The sequence below is a fragment of the Pongo abelii genome, chromosome 2, assembly GCF_028885655.2.
Source record: "Pongo abelii isolate AG06213 chromosome 2, NHGRI_mPonAbe1-v2.0_pri, whole genome shotgun sequence".
Lineage (NCBI taxonomy): Eukaryota > Metazoa > Chordata > Mammalia > Primates > Hominidae > Pongo > Pongo abelii.
In genome coordinates, this window is record NC_085928.1 from 194,728,707 (window position 1) to 194,748,989 (window position 20,283).

Here is a 20,283-nt window from a genome sequence, read left to right on the forward strand (position 1 = left end):
GATGTACCATGTTGCACTCCTACCAGCAAAGAATGAGGGTATCTGTTTCCCTACAACATTAGCAAGTGAGTATATTTTGGATATGTGCAAATCTGATAGGTAAAAAGTGAGTATATCATTGCAACTCCTATATAATTTGCTCTCCTGTTATTATAGATGAGGTTGAACATTCTTTCATATGCTTAAAAGCCGTTTGTATTTTTTTTCTGAAAATGGGTACCTTTTTATTGGGATATTGGTTTTGATTTATAGAAACAAATATGTATTAGAGTGACTAACTTTTTGCGAAATGAGTTGTAATTTTTTTCAGTTAACCATTTATTTTTCTACTTTGCTCATGGGGTTTTTGCCATGCAGGAGTTTTAAGATTTTTCTGTAGATGTATTTTTCAGTCTTTTATTTCATGACTTCTTGATTTTTGAATCAGTTAGAAAGGTCTTCACTGCTCCAAGATTATAAAAGAGTTCTATTATTAATCTGGCAATTTTATGGTTTTATTTTCCACATTTATATCTCTGGTCCAGCTGAAATTTATCCTGGCGTACTGTGAGAAATATTGATCCAGCTTCTATCTTTTTCCAATTAGCCAAATGCGATTTATTTAAAAATCTATCTTTGTCTCACTGATTTGATATTTTTCAAAGACCAAATTCTCGTATTTCCTTGGGTCTGTTTCTGTGCTTCCTAGTCTGTTCCATTGGTCTGTCTATACAGCACCATTTTTGATAGCTATATAATATTGCTTTTTATGTGTAGCATAATTTATTTGACTAATTTGTTTTTGTTAAACTTTCGGGTTGCTTCCGGTTTTTCAATATTCCAAACAGTGCATCAGTGAATAAAATCCTTGCACACATGCATTTGTGTGCATAGTGAATCAATCCTGTCCTTTCCATTTTTATACATGGAATTTCTGGGTCAAAAATATGTGCCTTCTTAGGCTTTTTTCATACATATTGCCAAAATGCCTTTATACCAGTTTACACCCCCTCCAACCGTGAGTGAGTGCAAATTCCCCCACCCGTGCCAACTCTTCAGTATGATAATTCTTTTTAATCATTGCCAATCTGATCAGCAAAAAAGGTCTCTTATTGCCGTTTTAATTTTCTTTCCTTTGAATGTTAGTGAGGCTGAATATTTTTTCAATTTATGGTGGGTTTTGATGTACAGAAGTTTTTGATTTTTTTTGTAGTCAAATCTATTAATCTTTTCCTCTATGGTTTCTGCTTTTGTTGACATGTTTAGAAAGTCCTTCCCCATCCTAAGATTATAAAATATTCACTCATATTTTCTTCTAGTACCTTTATGATTTCATTTCCATCTTTATCCATCTGGTATTCATTTTGACAAATGGCATGAGCTGGGAAATAACGTGTATTATTTATTTATTTATTTCCCGGATGGGTACTTAATTCTTTCATCACTGTTAAAAAGCATATGTTTGTGTGTGTGTGCGTGTGTGTGTGTGTGTGTGTGTGTAACTATTCCTAAAGTGAACATCTTGAACAGCTGGACACTGAAGGTAACGCAGCTCTAGACTTTGGGTCATCATTAGAAATATCAGCTTAACAGGCAGAAATATCAGCTTAACAGGCAGATGTGGCACTTTCTAACAGGTGTGAGCTTTTGAATCAAACGGATTGACATTTGACATTCAAATCCTAGCTTTGCAGCTCACTGCTGGTGCAACTTTGAGCAAACCAATGATCCTCCCTGTGTCTTGGTATCTTCACCTATAAAATGGGATAATAATACTTATAGGGCTGTAATGAGAATTAAATGAGCTAACGTTTGTAGCAACTGTCTACACACGCCTTTCACATCATGGACAGTCAATATTTATCACTTGCCCTTCACACTGCAGCCATCATTGCTCCCTCCTCCCCATCAAGTGAGCCCTCAGGCCTTGACTGTAAATAGGATATGCTGGAGTGGGGAGTGGTTGGATGCTGTGCTTGCTTTTTATAGGTTTTCTATCTTTACACTGTGATCAGACTTCCATGTGTTATGTCTTGCTGCTTTTAGTGTCTTTTCATTAGCAGCCTTTCTCTCCCCTTCTAAAAGTACTGCTTTTAATCTTATAACAGCTAGAAAACCAGACAACAGGATTGTTCGAAGTATATATAAATTAAGAGTAACTGGGATCTGAGTGAGAGCCTGAGGGCCTCTCCTATTGTATAACATGGTGGTTCTCGGCTCTGGCTGTACATTAGAATCACCTGGGGAGCTTTGAAAACATATCCATGCCTGGGTCCTACTCCAGACTAATTAAATGAGAACCTCTGGTGGTGGGGCCCAGGCATGGGTGTGTTTAAAAACTCCACGGGTGATTCTGAAGTGCACTCAGGGCTGAGAACCATTGCTCGCACGCACAGGCTTTGTGAGATCCACATTTACTACTGAGAGGTTTTTCCCTCTGGTTCTCTCCCGAAGTGTGCCCCAAGTTGGGGCAGCAGCTCTGTGGAGCTGAAGGCCAGATGGTGGAGGTATCAGTGATGTTTAGGCTGCTGCTGTGCTTGCTAAAGTGAGCGGCCCCAACACTCAGGTCTGTGTAAGAGCACGTTCCTCAGGGCTTTCGGAGATGATGTCAGTTTCTCTTTAAGATGGAGCTGTTTTAGTCCCCGTCCTGATGCAGCTTCCCCTGCCTCTAGGGGCTTCCTGGGACCATGCCGACTTTGACTCCTGAGGAGAGTGGGAGATAATGAGAAATAAATCTTGAGAAAACACCTTTAGATTTTATTTCTATTTTGTTTATTTGGGTATTTGTTCTCTTTTTCTCTTGGCTCCTTCTCTGTCCTCAAAAACGTATGTAGGTGATATAGTTTGGCTATGTACCCACCCAAATCTCAACTTGAATTGTGGCTCCCATAATTCCCATGTGTTGTGGGAGGGACCCAGTGGGAGATAATTGAATCATGGGAGAGGTTTCCCCCATACGGGTCTCGTGGCAGTGAATCAGTCTCATGAGATCTGATGCTTTTATAAGGGGTTTCCTCTTCCGTTTGGCCCTCATTCTCTCTTGCCTGCCACCAGGTAAGATGTGCCTTTCACCTTCCACCATGATGGTGAGGCCTCCCCAGCCATATGGAACTGTGAGTCTCTTTTTCTTTACACATTACCCAGTCTCAGGTATGTCTTTATCATCAGGGTGAAAATGGACTAATACAGTAGGTGACATGCGTCCAGCCTGCTTGGTTCCCAACTTTGCTGGATCCATTCTATCTGTGGATGGAGCCACTATCTCCTAAAGGTACACTTACCCCATCAACTATTAGTGGACCCGCTTTGTCTCCTGGCAAATAGATACCAAATGTGCTCCCTACAGCCTACAAATTGGGCACCAACGTCACAGTTCCTTGCTACAAAGTCAGCCTTCACGCTATTGTCAAATTCTGATAACCTGCCAGGGGGCTTAGCCCATGGGCTTGAGACCCCTTCCTGGTGTTTTGCCTGGTTCATCTAAAACTAGGGCCTCCCTGGCTCCACCAGATCCTGCGGAGGAAAAGTCGCCACCTTTTCTAATGAATTAAAGCCAATTCCTGCAAGCTTAGCAATGAAGGGAGAGTCTGTATGTGGAGAGGGGTGACTAGAATTTCCCCTTGAGATTTCTCACCCATCATCCCCACCCTTCAACACACACAGGGTAGCTGAGACCATGCTGGATTCCTCAGACCAGCCTTTACCACTGGTTGGGGAGAACAACAGAAATAAACAGAGTAACATGAGCCTATAAAATCTTGTTTACAAGATACGACTTGATTGTGAGGGCTCAGGGCCTGCCCTCACCAGTGTGGGGGCTGCCTCCGCATGGTCAGTGCCATGGCACCAGCCCTGGCCTCAGGGCAGAAGCTGGGACAGCTGTGCTCTTGAAAGTTCAGATGGACCCACTAAATAAAGAATGAAGCTGAGAAGGAGATGAGAGTTCCCCTTGTGTCTGGTGTCACCATCTGAATCCCAGAGTTCTGTTTGAGGATCTGTCTCTTCCTGGGATGATTAGAAATGATTGCTTCTTTTGGTGGTAAATAAGCCTCAGATTCAAGTAAGGTTTTGTTGATCATTAAGGCTGCATCAAGAAGGAATGGGGTGAGCAAACACTAGCTTACTACGTCACCCCAATGCCTTGACCGGTCTTGCTAGAGAAGTGCAGTTTTATATCCACAAAAGACAGTGGCTTTTCTTTAGATACATTCAGTTGAGAGGCAAAATGTTACAACCTTGTGAAATACTCTGTGATGTTCACAGTGGAGCAAGAGGTGAGCAAACTGAGGGTTATTTGCAAAGAATGCTGATGATATTCTTTTCAAAGAGCTCCCAATAATCGTCCAGGGAAGAAAAATACAAGGATGTATCAGTTTGGAGAGACTTTTTTTTTTTTTTTTTTTTTTTTTTAACTTGGAAGTCTGTGCGACAGCTCTGTCTGTTTTGGTGCTGATTTCTTCTTCACTCTTTTCAGGAGAGATCTCATCCACTGTCCATTGGGGAATGGCCTTGCCCTATGGCCCCTACCAAACAAAAACGTAGCAGAACACAGCAAAACAGCAGAGTCAGAGTGTGAAGTGCTGATAGAGTTCCCTAACGCTGACTGTCTGCTCTGCATTTCTGGAGATTGTAAGCCTGTCATCCTGCATTCCTCTGTAGGCTACCTATTGGATAACCCCATGAACTCTGGCCCACTAATCGTCAATGGGGATAGTGCTGCCCCCTAGAGGCACTTTAGAAACGTGTGGTGTTTGTTACATTGGTTGGGGGCACTACTGAGGTGGAGTCAGAGGGGAGCCAGACTCCCTGCCCTAGGCAAGGCAGTCTTGTACAATGAAGATGTCTCCTGCACATCTCCTGACATTTGAATGCCCCACCAGATGTTCATGTAGGTAGAAAACCTCTTCATATTGGTCTGAGCCTAGAAGACCTAATTCTAATTTGTATATAAACACAAAGTACTTTTGTACAATTTTGTATATTTATTTATTTATTTTTTGAGACGGAGACTCGCTGTCGCCCAGGCTGGAGTGCAGTGGCACGATCTCTGGTCACCTCAGCCTCCACCTGCTGGGTTCAAGCCATTCTCCTGCCTCAGCCTCCCTAGTAGCTGGGATTACATGTGCCTGCCACCATGCCCAGCTAATTTTTTTGTATTTTTGTTTCACCATGTTGGCCAGCCTGGTCTTGAACTCCTGACCTTAAGTGATCCGCCCGACTGGGCCTCCCAAAGTGCGGGGATTATAGGTGTGAGCCACCGCACCCTGCCCTTTGGTAAAATTTTAATATGCACTGAATTTTTAATGAATGCTACCATCATATAAATGGAAAGAACACTGTATTTTATCTTTCCCGGGAGTTGTTTACCATTTCAGAAAACCACAATACCAACAATAATATGTTCATAGTATTTGAGTTGTCAAAACAACACACCTCTATTCATCTGCATTTATAGATGAGTAATGATTCTACATATCTGTATGACTGTATAATACTTACTTAGTCTTGTTTCAGAACACCAAATATAAAGAAGTACCCATAATGTTCCAGTGAATATTATTTTACCTCTCTTACATTCAAACTTATTTATTACAAATAGGTGCAATCCTTTGACTACATTATCTCTTCTAGTGTAGTTATGCCCAAGCATTTCTAGATCACAATGTGTATTTGTTTATTCTAAGTTATTTTCCTTTTTGTTCATTATCTTATAGTTAGGGTGGTATACTGATTTTCTAAAAAATATGTGCATAGATGGGTTATATCATCTATAAATTTCATTTCGGAATAGTCAAGGTGGACTTACAAAATATTTGATGTAAAAACGGGAGCACTGGGTCTGATAGGGTTTGGGACCCACTGCTCTAGGTGACCTCATGGAGGATATTTGATTTTATCTCATTTTCACAGCAACTCTTTGAGCTAGGTCCTATTATGATCACCATTCTGCACTGGAGGAAACCGAGTAACAGAGACATGAGGTAACTTGCCTAAGGCCACATATCTAGAAAAGCGGGGAGCTAGAGCTCTAGAGCCCTCTTGCTATACCAGTTCACTATTCCACCTTCCACCCACCATGTCTGCCCCATCTTCCATGATTTGTCCAGGTGCCGCAGGGCCTTTCTACCTGGAAGCCCATCCTCTGCCCCTGTTAGGCTTCTTTTTTTTTTTTTTTTTTTTTTGATGGAATCTCGCTCTGTTGCCTGGGCTGGAGTGCAGTGGCACAATCTTGGCTCACTGCAACCTCTGCCTTCCGGGTTCAAGCGATTCTCCTACCTCAGCCTCCTAAGTAGCTGGGATTATAGGCACGCGTCACCACATCCGGCTAATTTTTTGTATTTTTAGTAGAGAAGGGGTTTCGCCATGTTGGCCAGCCTGGTCTTGAACTCCTGACCTCAGATGATCCGCCTGCCTTGGCCTCCGGAAGTGCTGGGATTACAGGCATGAGCCACCGCCCGGCCCCTGCTAGGCTTCTTGCAGGGTCCACTGGGGACACTGACTGGAAGGAAAAAAATGACTTTTCCCTTTTGGATAGAATTTTAACAGAATAAATAAAAGGGAAGAATTTTGCAAAGAGCAGATCCCCAATAAATTTTGCTGAAAAAATGAATGAATGATTTGGTAACGTATTGGGGAGAGTACTGCTTGGTCCTTTGGAACAACCCCCGGGCTTTTAATAATTGATTTCAGCAAACTAATGTGAGTTTCCCTGGGGTTGATGCTGGGGTTTGCAGGGCTCTCAGCTCAAGGACAAGGAGGAACACTTCCACTGTGTCCCCGCAGGCTGAGGGAGGCTGTTCACTCCTTTTCCTCAGGAAGCCCAGCTGTTGAAACGGATCAGCACATCTCCCTTGCTGTCTCCCCATGCACACTGACGTGGTTTTCATGTCCTGGAGTTGGGGGTCTTCTTTATTTTATTATTTTTATTATTTTTTACTTTTTTATTTTTTCTGAGACAGTGTCTTGCTCTGTCGCCCAGGCTGGAGTGCAGTGGTGCGATCTCGGCTCACTGCAAGCTCCGCCTCCCGGATTCACGCCATTCTCCTGCCTCAGCCTCCCGAGTAGCTGGGACTACAGGCGCCCACCACCACACCTGGCTAATTTTTTGTATTTTTAGTAGAGACGGGGTTTCACCATGTTAGCCAGGATGGTCTCGATCTCCTGACCTCATGATCCACCTGCCTCGGCCTCCCAAGTGCTGGGATTACAGGTGTGAGCCACCGCACCCGGCGGGGGTCTTCTTCAAATAACAGCCTTTCCTCTGGCCCTTTGGCCTGTGATCTGACTGACCCCCTGTGTCCTGGTCTGAGGAACACCAGCTCCTACAACTGACAACCACAAAGGGATGCTGCACTTTTTCCCCATGGGTCTCTGGCAGGGTCTCACTCTGAGCTACAACTTTTTCTTTCCTTTACTCAGCAAATGTTTTCTGAAGGCCTACTTTGTGACAGATTCTGGGGTGCAGGGATGAGCAACGACGCATTGTCCCCATCCCACACTGATCTCAGGTGCTTTCTTCCTCAACTAAACCATATACCCTTGCTGGGGGTGACTTGGGGGGCCATCCCTCAGCAGAAGCCAGACTCCCCACTCTATCCCATTCCAAACCTTCCCCTCAGACCCAGAAAAGATACTCAACTTCAGTCACCCTCTTCAGACTCAGATTTAGTACAAATGACTGGGTTTTGCAATAATGTGGGAAGAGCTGTGACAGGAGCATACAGAAGCTCTGGGAACCCATGGGGACGGGCAGCTGAACCAGCCTGGGGAGAATAGGGAAGACTTCCTGGAGGAGGGGATGCCTGAGTGTAGTCCCAAGGAATGGCTATGATTCGGCAAAGACAAAGGATGAGTGCATTAGTCAGGGTCCTAAAAGGGAACAGGCCCCCTTAAGTTAGGATGATTTGAGGAAGGTTTATGCACAAAGAGGTTATTTGCAAAGGTTTGGGCAGAGTGTGGGAGAACAACACAAGATAGTACAGAAACTCAGGGCCAGCGACAGCAGAGCTGTTTCCACCCCTAGGCCAGAAGACATGGGAGAGGGGCAGCCTGTACCCTGGAAAGAGGGAGAGTCATGTCATTCAGGTCACCTTCCCTCTAGGGAATCAGCCAGCCTGATGCAAACTTACAAGGAAGGAATCAATTGCCTTGACCTCATTCTTTCCTGTCTTCCAAAATCTTGCTGGTGGTCCCCATTGGCCAAACCCAACCAGGAGCCAGAGGGCACTGGAGCTGATTGATGTGATCTATACAGGGCAGACTTTGGGGCACAGAGCAGGCTGGAGAGTGGATCTGGCATGGTAAGTAGAAGATATCCAGCATGCTGGGTCAGGGAAGGCCTTTCTAAGAAGAGGAGAACCATTTGTGAAGGCCAAGAGGTATGCAAGAATGTATAAGTTGGGGAAATGCTTTCTTTATGTCTGGAGTAGAGTGAGTAGGAATAGGGGCGTCCATCATGAAAGGCCTTGCATGTCTTTCTAAGGAATGTGAAAATTTATCCCAAAGGCGATGGGAGCCACTGAAGGGTTTTTGGCAGGAGGTGACCTGATTAGATTTGTGTTCTGAAATGACCACTCTCGTCCTAGTGTGGACGTGGTCTGGAGGAACACTTCAGACTAGAGATGGTGAGGCCTGAACCAAGACAATGGTGATGGAGAAAGAGGTGGACTGATTTGAGAAATGTTTAGGAAGTAGTCTCAAAAGGCGATGAAGGATTGGACGTGGAGGATGAAGGAAAGGGAGACATCGAGAGCAGTGTCTGGGTTTCCACTTGAAGCTCAGGCTGGGGAGGGAGCGTGAGGGAGCAGGTTGCCTGTCCAGCTGTTGCTTCCTCGGCTTTGCTTTCTGGATTTGGGAGAAAGCTTAGATTGGCCCTCATTAGCAGGACCTCAGGTTTTCAAGGGGGCCTTGGAGGGACTTCCTAGCCATGCCACAGGTTGGCCTCCCTTGGTTGTCTCAAGAGCACGCCAAACTAGAGAGCAGGCAAAGTCACCTTTTGCTGCCACCCTGGGACCTACTGAGCCGGGACCTGCTCCTCTCCCACCCCCTGCCCCTTCCCATATGGACAGGGGATGTGTTTTCTTTTAACTTGCTTCATTGCAGGAGCAAATGAGGTCCAGCTGAGGGGAGGGAACCAGCCATGGCGACAGAGCATGGGCTGTGTGAGCTTGGGCGAGAGTGGGGGCCCTGTCACCCTCAGTTTCCTTCCACTGGCTTTTCAGAAAGCTCTGGTCCCTGTAGGCTCAGATTTCATCCCTAGCAATTCTGAAGAACCTGCTATCCAGTAACAGGTCCCATTCCTTGGAGTTCTTTACCTAGAAACCTGGAATAATTTTCTTTTGTTGCAGAGGAAAATGCTGAGGTTGTTCTTTCATGGTCTAAGAACTTGAGTAGTCATGGCAACGCATGAGGGTGGGGTGGGTGAGGTGGGGGCGTCTTAGCAGTGTTTCGTTTCAAATGCCAGATTAAAGGAAAAGCGTCTTTGGAGTTCGCCTCATTAAGACATAGCTCAGTGCAGGCTTGTTGGATGGTTCTCCAGCTCATCATTTTACACATTACATTTTCCCTACATTTCCTTGCCTGATGGGCAGTCTTCTGGGACTTCTCCCTGAGAATTTTGGCTCCGAGACTTCTCCAAGAATTTCAGCTCATTTCTGGCAAGAGTGTTGGTGGGGGTGACTCTTTTGTTCCTGTCAAGGACCTTGTCTTGTAAGTCCTTTGCTTCCAACGGGACTGCCACTTTAAAAAACCAAAGGTAACATGTTTACTGAGGGTTTGTTCTGGCTACAAAAAGAAAGATGGCGATTGAGCAGCCATTTCCTTTTCACACTACACTTTTGGTCCAGGATCTTTCTCTCAGAGTTTGGCCAGGTCAAGCCCAACGCTGGCTCTGGGGATCTAGGCCATCCTTCCAACTGCCCTTCCGGGACATGTCTTGGAGAAAGTAAAGGTGGAAACGTTTAACCTAGACACTGGCTGCAAGTGCTTTTTTCCTCAACTGAACCTTATCCCCTTGCTTGAGCTGCCCTGGGGGTCCTCCCTCTTGAGGAGCCAGACTCCCCACCCTGCTGCGGTCCAAACTCTTCTATACCCGCAAAAGATGCTCAACACGTTAGCGCTGCCCAGTTATCCACTAAAATATTTCCCAAGTCCTCATTTATGCTTTCCAGTGATCTCTTAGATTCTCCTTGTGATTAATGTTCCTATTAACCATAGCCCTCATGTGCTGAACACTTACTAAGAGGCCAGATTTCTATTTATCACCTAATTTAATAGTCACCAACAACCCCGTGAGGCAGGTACTAGCAAAGTCTCATCTTACAGAGGAGGGAACTGAAGGCCCCCAAAGCTAACTTGTCCAGAACCAAATAGCTGGTAAGAGGTAGAGCTGCGATGACGTGGGGTCTGGTGACACACAGTGCTCTTTCCACCAGGTGACACAGCCCGCATCCTCAACCGCTTTCACCCCCTCTCACCTGATCACAGCACACATTCCTACCTGCTCAAGCCCCCACCTCATTCCAGCCAGAATGTGGTCACTGAACCATCTCCCTAAAGTTCCCCTTTCATTCTTTTTTTTTTTTTTGAGATGGAGTCTCACTCTGTCCCCCAGGCTGGAATGTAGTGACTTGAGCTTGGCTCACTGCAACCTCTGCCTCCTGGCTTCAAGCGATTCTCCTGCCTCGGCCTTCCCGGTAGCTGGGACTACAGGTGCATGCCATCATGCCCGGCTAACTTTTGTATCTTTCGTGGAGATGGGGTTTCACCATGTTGGTCCAGGCTAGTCTCAAACTCCTGACCTCAAGTGATCCACCTCCCTTGGCTTCCCAAAGTGCTGGGATTACAGGCATAAGCCACCGTACCTAGCCCCAAAGCTCCCCTTTCGTTGCTCCCGTGCTAGGCTTCCCTGCTAGGCTCAATTTTGAGGGTACAGAGACCGTGACAGTCTTGTTCACCCTGGTATCTATAGGGCTTGACCTGTAGAAAGTGCGCAAGTAATTACTTACTTACAGAGTCAATGGAAATATCTTTCTTCCACCAGCGCCACCCCCCGCCCCCGATATCCCCCTTATTCTTTCTCTTCTCCCTTCCCAGCTACAGCCACAAGCTGTCTCCATCATCAGATGTGGCTTACCTGGTTCCTGAGTCAATTCCATCCAGGTAGGAGGAATCCTATCAGAAAGTATGTGAGCGCATTTGCATTCCTGTGGGGCCCCCTTAGCTCTGGCTGCATCTGCTTCTGCAGGGAGAAAGTATCCCTACTGTGAGAGATCTGGGATCTGGAGTACAGAGGGTAAGCCCTGGGCCCCCACTTACCCCCGGGGTCCCATCCTCATTCACCTCCCTCCTGTATCATCCTAGTCCACAGAGTAGCTTTTCACTAAGCTCTTACTGGACTGGACTCTTCACTTATATTATCTCATTTAACCATCACAACAACCCCAAAGGCACACAGTAGTATCTCCATTTTATAGGAGAGGAAACTGAGGCTTGAAGGGATTACGTCACTTGCTAAGGACCCACAGGGATTTGAACAGGGGCTTCTCTGTGGTCGCAGCCTTTGTGATGTTTCCTTCTCACACAGGCTGGGCTTCTGCTGTGTTCTACCCATCTAACCTGGGAAGCCCTCCTGATTTCTGGGGACCTGACAATCTCAGGAGCTAATCATCATGGTTAGAATAGGTACAATTTTGTGAGCATCTATCTATACTAGAAGCTCCACAAACGGCCTGATTTAACCTTCATCCCTGTGAAGTAGGTGCTAGGATTCTCTCCACTTTGCAGATAAGGAAACCGAGAGGTTAAGTGTTACCGCCAGTGTTGTACAACTGCTAAAGGGGGGGAACAGGATTCAAACCAGGCTTGTCTGAGACCGAAACCCGTGTGCTATACTACTCCTTCTAAGGGTGTCTGACAAGGGCTGGACTTTGATCGTCGTCTGCTCCCCTTTGGGAACCCTGCTTCTAGCTGGGGTCCAGCCACCCAGAACCAGGTTGCAGCTGCCTTCCTGCTACTGACCTCCCACTGGCTCCACCCCACCTGCCTGATGGGCCAGCCTCCCAGCCCCACCTGAACGGAGCACACTTCTGTGCCCCTCTAGTGCTGTGCTTGGCCACGCGGCAGCCAAGTCAGTTTCTCTGGCCCAGCTTCCTCCAGTCCCCAACCCTGCCCTCTGGTGTCTGTGGCGGTTGCCATGTGCATGGAGAGGTTTTCGTGTGATTCTTTCCACCACCATCGGCCAGCTGGATGGGCTGCTACCTGCTCTAATACCTGCACGGCTCTCTAAGGTGGGCTAAGCGAGTGTCAGCACCTCTCCCTGGCTTCTTGGGCTTCATGTAGCTCCCTCACTTCTATCCACCAGTGACAGCCTCTTCCCTGTGGCCCTGGTACCCCCCTTCTGAGACCAGTCTCTGTGGCTGAGCCTGGCTTAATGCCTCCTCAGCACTAGAGCTCATGCTTCCTGCGGCCCCCAGCTGCTTGCTGACCCGAATGCCTGCATTCCACCCTGTTCTGCCATCTGATGCCTGCCTGAGTGTCTGCACTGACTCCTGTCTCTTGTCTTCCTCTGACCCCTGAGCAGCACAAGCCCCTAAGCCTCAGCATGTCCCCACAAGCCCCAAGCCCTGCCTCATGACCCTTGCCCAGTCTCACCCCACTTAAGTGGACATTTTCCAGCCTTTTCCCTCAACATCTCTCAACTTGGACTCTGCTCCCCATAAAGCAGAATCAATGACTCACCTAATAATATGTGCTGGGGGTCCATGTACAAGACATTGCATAGGGCACTGAGACCTCCCAGCTGTCCCCTGACTCTCAGGCCCGCCATCTCTCACTCTTTGTGGCTGGTTTTTGCTATTTTCCTTGATTCCTATTAGGGCAGCAGAAGCCCCTCCATGCTGCCCACCTCACTAAAGGCCTTGTAGATTTTGTTTTGTTTTGTTTTTTGAGACAGAGTCTTGCTCTGTTGCCCAGGCTGGAGTACAGTGGCACAATCTCGGCTCGCTGCAACCTCCGCCTTCCGAGTTCAAGCAATTCTCCTGCCTCAGCCTCCCGAGTAGCTGGGATTACAAGTGCACGCCACCACACCCAGCTAATTTTTGTATTTTTAGTAGAGATGGGGTTTGGCCATGTTGGCCAGGCTGGTCTCGAACTCCTGACCTCAGGTGATACGCCCACCTCAGCCTCCCAAAGTGCTGGGATTATAGGCCTGAGCCACCATGCCTGGTCGGCCTTGTAGGTTTTGAAGCCTACCTGGAGGTCTCTAAGTCAGGGCTTCCCAATGTTCTTTGCACACGAAGGAGTGGATACTGTCTGTGTGACACACTGCAGGAACTGCTGGCAGCCTGAGAAGGGCAAGCTAAGGGGTCCAGACACCCCAGGCCGAGAACCAAGGGCTAAAGGGATGGGTCAGGTCTCTGCTCACCTGGAACCCATTCTGTTGAGAAGCTCTCCTCTAAGCCTTGGCTATAAAAATAGTAATAGTTTCTTTTTATTGAGTGATTAAAATGTGCTGGGTGGTGTGTGGGGCATTCTATATACATTGTCTCTGCAGTGACGGGAAGTCGTCACCATCCCCATTTTATAGATGAGGACCGAGGCTCAGAGATTTCAGCAACTTGCCCAAAGGCGTTACCTCTCTGAACTTCTAATGTGCTTATAAAGCAATGTCAGTGTCAAGTGATTTACCCTACAACATTCTTTGTTTCCTCTATATATTGTTTGTTTTTTTTTTTTTTGGAGATGGAGTCTCACTCTGTCCCCCCAGGCTGGAGTGCAGTGGCGCGATCTCGGCTCACTGCAACCTCCGCCTCCCGGGTTCAAGCCATTCTCCTGCCTCAGCCTCCCGAGTAGCTGGGATTACAGGTACCTGCCATCACACCCGGCTAATTTTTGTATTTTTAGTAGAGACGGGGTTTCACCGTGTTGGCCAGGCTGGTCTCAAACTCCTGACCTTGTGATCCACCCCCTTCGGCCTCCCAAAGTGGTGGGATTACAGGCATGAGCCGCGGCGCCCAGCCTCCTCTATATGTTCTCATCTTGCAACAAAACAGGGAGCTCTTCATGTCTAATGCGTATTTTCATCCCTACTTTGCATCACACACTTAGGTGTTCCAAGGTTATTCTCCAGGTCCTTCTGAGAAGCCCACAGCTCCTTAGGCCCAGTCCTCACCACTTCTGTCCCAGAGGAGTAAACCCAAATGCCTTCCGTAAAGGAGGCCAGACCTTTTATGTAGGGAGGGTGTTTGGGAAGAGGAATGAGTTGCCAGCAGGCTGCCTGGTGACTGTGGCCTTATGGGAATCAGGATGTTTCCAAGTCAAAAGCTGCAGGAGTTCCTGTGTCTTTGCTCTTCCTCAGCAAGGGATCTGCACATGCTCATTCCACGGTCATGGCCTCGGGGGATCTTTTCCACTTTGGGTATTGAGAAATCTCGCATATCTCTATAAAGATGATCCTGTCTTTATGCCCAGCTCCTTATGGCAATTCTTGAGAGAGGGAGAGCGTCAGGGAATTGAGAATGGGGTGCTGTTGCCACACTCCTGCCTCCATTCTGTTGTGTATAATACAGAGTGATAGCGTCATGTGACACTAGAAATTGCTGAGCTGGTCCAATCTCTCCACTTATAGATGGTGAAGCCAAGGCCTGAAGACCTTTCCTGCAAGGTGACAGAGGAAGAGACAGAAGGACCAGAACCCAGCTCCCCTGACTCCCCATCCAGTGCCCTTCTCATAGATTACATTGCTTCAGCATCCACTCGGCTATTGCTCCATTCAGGGGTTACAGGAGTCACTGACTGTTTTGGTTGCTTCTTGGTTGGAGGATGTTGTGCCTCACCGATGAGGGGTGGGTATTGGTGGGCAAGGCCACTAAACAGGTCAAAAATTCAATAGTCCCCACATGGCCTTATTGGCCCCTGCAACACTGGGCAAGTTGACAGACAGGTTGTTTGTGATTGCCAGTGCCACGCTCCCTGTATTCCCATTGTCTGGAAATGTGGCAGGAGGGCAGTTGCCTCTATTTTGAAGACTGCAGTTGCTATGGACCCATCAGAGGCACAGACTTTCTAGCGAGTAGATCTCTGGGTCCAGCTCTTCCTCAGCCTGGCAGGACCAGTAGGGTTAACTGCAAACTGCTCTCCTCCCCATCTTTGCAATTTCTTCCAGAGAGAAGGAGCGAGCACTCTGCCATCTACATATTTTCAGCTGAGTTATATTTTGCATAAAGTAAACTTAGCAAACAGAGAACACAGTGAGAATATATTTGGCTTTGAAGCGTCAGTGCTCTGACAGGCATTTCCTATTAGCTATCTCAGAGCCGACCAGCCCGGCTGGGTTTTGCTTAAGTGGCATAATTCTCCTGCAGTGGAGACAGCTCATTCATTAGTCATTCCAAAAGACAGATACAAAATATCCTTCTCTAAGCCAACTCCACCAACCAGCTCCCCAGCTCGGGTGGAACAATGAAACTATGAGGCTTACCAGCCCGGCAAAGGTCAGCCCGAGAGTTACCTGTCTGCGGGCTTTGGAAGAGAGCTTTGACTGCAGCCTTTCATTTCCCTCAGGAACAGGAAGGACGCGTCTTCCTCCTGTTGGCAGAGGCCTTAGGATCCTTACCGAGGGTGGGCTTCTTCCCGTTTCACTACAGTGTCACTTGCAACAGCACAAAGCCCTGATTTAACACACTGTTTTGTTTGTGTTTTTTTAGCCGGAAGAAAAGGTACCAGTTCTTAGAGGAAGCATAGGAATGTGTCCCTTCCTGCTCGGGTCTCTCAACTGAACTCAACCCTTCCTTGATTGATTGACAGGCATGTTATCTCTTATAATCCCTGCCAGGTAAGGGCTGATGTTCCCATTTTACAGATGAGAATATTGGCGCTCAGAGAAGTGAAATGATTGCTGAAGGTCACACAGCCCGGCTTCAAGCCTCTCGGGCTCCAAAAGGCATCTTCTGTTCTCTCTGTCAGGAAGCCTCTTTTGGATGATTAACTGAGATTAAAAATGAAAATACACATGAAAGAAAGCTCCTTTTTTCAACTTGACAAGAACTAAGAATGCCACTGTATTCCAGGCACCCAGACCAGGGTGGGCTGGAAAGCCAGCCAGGGAGAAAGCGGGAGAAAGAAAGCGTGTTCTAACAGGAAGGTTAAAGTACCCTGGGATGCGAGTTGGGGGTGGAGGGGTGAAGAGGGCGGTTCTCACGGGGGCAGAGCTTGGTTTGGGGTAGGCCAGGAGCTGGGACAAGAAGAGGGACAGGGAAGGGTTTATTGTGGGTCCACGGCCCAGCTCCACTGCACGGGCCATCTGACAGCGCCTGACCGAGCAGTATGCCAGGGTGTAAAGACCCCACTAATACCCAGTCAATGAGAGGAATGCCAGAGGAGCGCCCAGAATGTTCTTGTGCAGAGGCAAAGAGCAGGAGTTTGTGACCACAGCTGGCAATCCGTGTCATCCTCACTGAAGGACCTCTTAGCATTCCAGGTGGACAAACATATTCACAGGTGCCCAGACAAATGAGGTCTGCGGGAGAGAGACAGGCTATATCAGAGGTAGAATATGTATTTACATAAGCTAGGAATGAGAGTCTCAGACTCCTTCCAAAGCAGATGTCTGCTTAAACCTCTTGAGCAGTGCCCTCCTTAGCCTGGAAGGAATGCCTTGCTCAGGTAGTCTCAACCCGCCTCTGTGGTGTGATTTAACACCTTCCCCTTCATTCCACCACACTCTGTCTCAAACTATTTGTTGTTCTCAAACACACAGAACACTTTCACTCCACCAGCTCTTCCGCATGTGATTTTCTTTGCATGTACTTCATCTTTCTCATCTGCAGCCCCACCTGGCAAACTCCGACTCACCCTTCAAAACCCTGCCTAAATGTCACTGAATCTGGAAGCCTTCTTCATCTTCTCAGTACACATTTGTCTGTATTCCTGATCCTTTGTCTATAACTCTGGTAAATCATTGATCCTAGTGCACTGTCAAGAAACTTGTCCTATTTTATCTGTGGATTCCCAGAGCCCAGTCAAGATCCTCGCATGTAGAAAGTACTACATCAATTAATAAAGCAAGCACAGCCAGAATGGCTGGGAATTTGAGAGCGTGTGCCCCAGAATGATTGTACCTCAGAACTGGAAGAAAATGTAGAGTTGATCTAAGTAAACCTGATGTTTGAACGCCTCATCTGCATTCGCAGCCTGAGGTAATATACATAAACCACCTAATCTAGTAACTGGCAGGTATTAGTCAGTGAATTGTGGCTGATATTTTTGTTTTTGTTGTCATTTCTTAGGGAATCAAAATAGACATAGAAGAATTCGCAGAAAGAACAACAGATCTGCAGTTGGAGCTGTGGCTCTGCCTCTAAGACTCTCCCTTTATGACTTTGAACAAGTCATTTCACCCTCTCGAGGCCTCGATTTCCTCATCGATAGTTTGGGGTACAACTAGGTGTCCTGTAATTGGTGCCTTTCAGCTCTAATCAAAACAAAAACAAGACCCAAGCAAACATCATCACTGACAGATCTGAGGGAATCCAGCTCAGATCTTCCTGGTGTCATCTCTGATCAGAAATCAGGGAACCAACCCTGACCTTAATGGCCCTTCTAGGGGTGTGCTCTTCCCCTGGGCAGAGCCAATCCCCAGGGAAGCAGAAACTCCTACTTGCCAAACTCCTGGCCAGTCACACCCGCTTTGCCATCCTGGAGAAGGAGGGACTGTTGTGGAGCTTGTGGCAAAATCCCTCTTCCTCCCCCAAACACAGCTATGATTAGCTGTGTCCTCACCACGGAACTGCAGGGGTGTGTGCGGGTGAGTCATAGCTGTTCAAATCACATTTATAGAGAGCTCGCATGGCAGGGGGCTTGGTGGCTGTCAGAGGCACCCCAGTTCCCTTTCTCTACCCCCAACAATTGCTGAGATTTTAGGATCCAGGCATTTGGGTTACAGAGTTTCAGAATCATCTGCTGATGCCACCGGCTTCTTCTGCCAGGCCCCAGCCACCCAGAGCGTCTCCCCTGGAGGAGGAGGGGGCTTGGTCCTCATCCCATTGCCCACCCCATCCCACCTGGGAGAGCTGTCCCAGGGTCAGACCCAGGCCTGAATTGTCACTGTCTCTCACCGCCCTCTCCCTGGGGCCTACCATCCCCAGGACCACTCCGAAGGAATCAGGTACTATCTCCAGGTGTGAACCCCACAACCTCCAGGAGGCCCAGCTCCTGCCACTCCATGCCCTAAGCTCACTCATAGCTGTTGGCACAGGTGTCCCAGCCTCTCTGAGCTGTGCACTATGGTCTCAAATGCCCTCTCCCACTCCCTTTCCACCCAGCCATGGGGACCCTGACAGCTCCCATCAGGAGCTGAGAAAGAAGCAGAGGCCTCTTTGGTGGAGGAATCCTGGCAGGCTGGCAAGTCCCAACAGGCCGATGTTGGGCTGCTGCAGGCAGACAGTGAGTCACCTGGGTCCCCGCTTCTTACAGGACAGAGCCAGAATAATGACAATAATAATAGAGATCCAGGGTGCTGTTATTAACGCCCACCTTTCCTCCCAGGACCCTGTCTCCTTTATCCATCTGACAGCCCTTGGGGCAGGGAGGGGCCGAGGGCCCAAGAGATTTTGTTGCCCTGTCTTAAATAGGGGGGAAACTGAGGCTAAAGTTGTTTCCCACTGAACTGCTAGTCCTGAGAAGAGGACTCTGCCTCCTAATGTCCCTGATGCCAGGAAAGTTCTGCAGCCCCACAGTTAGTGGTCTCCTCACTGGCAAAGCTCTAGGCTCAGGGAGGAAACAACCCACATTTCTGGATTTCTCACACTCTGTCCTCTAACCCTTACTTACAACAACAGCTCTAGGGACTAGTTATGATTATTATCCTCATTTGATGGATGAGGAACTTGAAGTTCAGAGAGGCTAGGTAAATTCCCAAGGTCATGCAGCAAAGGAGAAGCAGGCCCAAGATGTGAAGCCAGGTTGGTTTGACTGTGCTTTCTCACTCAGGGTCCTGTAATCCAGGATCTAGAGTTTCCAAGTCTGGCTTCCTAGGCCTTTTGGGCCTGTTCTTCCTCCATTGCCTTCCCCACCTGGGCTGCCTCTATCTCAAGATTAGGATTCCTCCCAGGGCCCCCTGGAGGCCAGCTTTCATTTTCATCTTGAGCAGCCGTGGAAAAGTAAGGACTCAACCACTTTAATTTTGGGGTGTTAGTAATTATCTGACACTCACCACCCACTCAACTCTGCCCACTAGTTATTATAATAATAACAATAATAATTTAGAGAAGCAGTGGCAATGATCACAGTGTTCACGGAATCCGGGACTGGGCAGAGATAGATACAGCCTCACACTTCCTTTTTCTATCAGTGTGGTGCTGGTTTTGGGAGTAAGGACTTTTGGAGTCTTGTCAGTTCTGGCAAGGATGCCGTATATCACATGACTGAGTGAGCCCCTAAATGCCTGTGTGCCTCCATTTCCCCCTCTGTAAAATCCGGGAAAAAGTCTTGCAAGATGATGTGCTTTCAGCTTCTTGAAATAAAGTGATAAGCAACCTTTTCCTTTTCACCACCCTATAGTCACTATTTACAATGACCCAGGAGTCTGATGCCTAAATGATACATTATCTTCATGCTCCAGTCTCCCACTGTCTGACTGCCCAGCTCTTCTTTGACGAGAGATCTCACCGATTGCTGCCTTTGGCCTTGGGAAGGGTGATGGGCTGGGCTGGAGGCCTGGGCTGAGCTCTGGGGTGCAGGGGGAGCCTCAGCTTTTCCAGCCCTCATCCTCAACGGCTGCTTCTGCCAAGGCCCTGGAGCTACAAAAAGCAAGACCAGTGCCTGAGTGCAATAAATGCTTTTATTAGTCCTTTTATTAATGACGGTTGGTATTTGTTGAGAAGCTGGGACAATAGTTATTCCAGTAAGAGGATATTAAGCTCCCTCGAACAGGCCCTGTATATCTAACAGGCTCTGGCCTCCAGCCTCCCTGACACAGCTTTGTTACACTGCAGCACACCCCTGGCCTCCTAGCAACTCCAAGAAGGGAGAGGAGGGATGGGGGAGGTAGGGATAATCTGGTGTCATTAAACACACAGGCCTTTGTGGAGGTTACTGTACACCAACAGCAGGAAGCTTTTTCTTCCTTCTGAGAGCATAGGGAGCCTATATGATTTTGCTTTGTTTTTTTTTTTTTTTCTACCCCTGTACTCTTGGCTGTTTTACCTCCAGAGCTGCTGGTGATAAGTTCGTAAAGGAGGACCTCCTTAAACCATTTGTTAAACCATATGAGACTGTTCCTAGTACTTGTTTTAAACTATTTTACAT

At 47.6% G+C, this 20,283-nt stretch overlaps 1 long non-coding RNA gene across 2 annotated transcripts in view; it reads left to right on the plus strand.

Moving 5' to 3' along the window:
• LOC103890322 (uncharacterized) overlaps nucleotides 1-19,525 on the plus strand; it is a 30,301-nt gene extending 10,776 nt beyond the window's left edge. For both annotated transcript variants that reach the window (XR_008524101.2, XR_654658.4), the window contains 3 exons: nucleotides 14,606-14,822; nucleotides 15,684-15,811; nucleotides 17,265-19,525. This is a non-coding gene — a long non-coding RNA (uncharacterized LOC103890322). The remainder of the gene's footprint in view (nucleotides 1-14,605; nucleotides 14,823-15,683; nucleotides 15,812-17,264) is intronic.
• Nucleotides 19,526-20,283: the final 758 nt, after the last annotated feature.